The 1,792-nt window shown below is 42.1% G+C and overlaps 1 non-coding gene across 1 annotated transcript; it reads left to right on the forward strand.

Moving 5' to 3' along the window:
* The first annotated feature begins 1,720 nt into the window (after positions 1-1,720).
* On the forward strand, positions 1,721-1,792 carry trnac-gca (transfer RNA cysteine (anticodon GCA)). The gene has a single exon. It is a non-coding gene; the product is annotated as a tRNA-Cys (tRNA).

Here is a 1,792-nt window from a genome sequence, read left to right on the forward strand (position 1 = left end):
AGCTCTTTTGGCTTCCAATTGTGGATTGTGAATTAAAGCTCTGCTTACAGCTGTTAGAAAGCCAGCTCCAAACCAAAAAATGGTGAGCACTTGAAAAAAAAGACCTCTTTCGAGCCGAAGTCGAACCAGCGACCTAAGGATTGCCAACACTCTAACCCACAGTGCGCCACTCTACCAGCTGAGCTATCGAAGGGACAAAGTGCTAGACAGAACCTCGACATATCACGGTCCTGTAGCTCTACTGCTGGCCAAAAAGTCACTTCTGTAAGCGTAACATGCTTCGGTATTGCTGTTTTTTTTTACTCACCCTGGGGGTTCAGTTTATTTGGGTAGATTCCTGTGATTGCTGGATTGATACCTTGAACTGGTAATTAAGCTCTTGTCCAGGTGAAAATACTTTTGTCTTGCATCTGAAAACACACATTGCAACCATTATCTGCAATATAACCAGCCTGCAGCCAGGAGTCGGACCCAGAATCTTCAGATCCGTAGTCAGACGCGTTATCCATTGCGCCACTGGCCCACCAACAGTATAGACCCCTGATTGCTACAGAGTTGTTGGTTTTAGATGTGACTATGGCAAGGATTGATGTCTGCTTATTCTCACCTTGTTATCAGGATGTAAGCCCTGATAATTGCCCAGCTTATCCGAGAGCTTGTGTGATGAATGGCAATACCGAAGCATGTTACATGACTCCCCATAGACATCGGAACCTCAACCTATCAGGGTTCTGTAGCTCTACTGCTGTCATAAAAAGTCACTTCTGGTGAAGGAAGATGTGCTGGCATTTTGAGGAGGGAAGCAAAAAAGTTCAAGCTTTTCCATACCGGGAGTTGACCCCTGGCCGCATGGGAGAAAACCAGGAATCCTAACTGCTAGACCATATGGGAACTGGCCAGCTTTAACTGGGCACAAGCTTGTGGGCCACTTTCCATAAACTGGCCAGTGTGGTTTACAGAAATAAATAGTGTTGCATGCATTCAAGGGACATGAAAAACTGCCTATCGTCGGTCTGTCAAGGTACAAAATTGACATATTGTGAGGTTAATAATAAAAGTGAGACCAATTTTTAATCCGCAAAGTTGCTGATGTAGTTTCGTCTACCGGTTCACAGAATAATCACACTCAGTCAGTGGTTTTCTCTCAGAAGAAAAGACTTTATTTTATGGAAAACAACGCGGAGAGTCCTTAGAAGGAAATCTCTCGAATGTTATTTGGTATCTCCTTATATACACTATATGGTGCGGTTCCACAATAGTCAAACTTTTCCTTATGATTACAATTTTAATACCTCCCTAGATAGGAGAGGCCCCCTGATTGATTTATTCTAAAGAAAGGCCCTGTATGTATGTCTGACCATATGTTTGTCATCGGTTTTGTACATTCCAGCATGTAGGCAACTTTCTATTTTATTGCTTAAAATTTGTGACATTTTGGTGAACATGCACCACTTGTGGTGAAATTAACCAAAATCCAACATTTTCTACAGTAGAGGTGTTTCCATTAACAATATTGCACTCATTTGAAATAGATCAAGTTAAATAGATTAGGAATAAGTGCAAACATATCTATATAGAAAGATTCTGTATGTGATTGTAACTCAGTGGCACATCCTCTCGAGAGGTTCTTTTTTTGTATCTGGCATGCTTGTCATATTCAAAAACTTTATTCAAAAGTGAGTCTGTCATATTGTGTGAGGCTATGATCGAGGGAGTCTGTGGGGGTATAGCTCAGTGGTAGAGCATTTGACTGCAGATCAAGAGGTCCCCGGTTCAAATCCGGATGCCCCCT

Source organism: Carassius carassius, chromosome 38 (assembly GCF_963082965.1).
Source record: "Carassius carassius chromosome 38, fCarCar2.1, whole genome shotgun sequence".
In the NCBI taxonomy this organism is placed as follows: domain Eukaryota; kingdom Metazoa; phylum Chordata; class Actinopteri; order Cypriniformes; family Cyprinidae; genus Carassius; species Carassius carassius.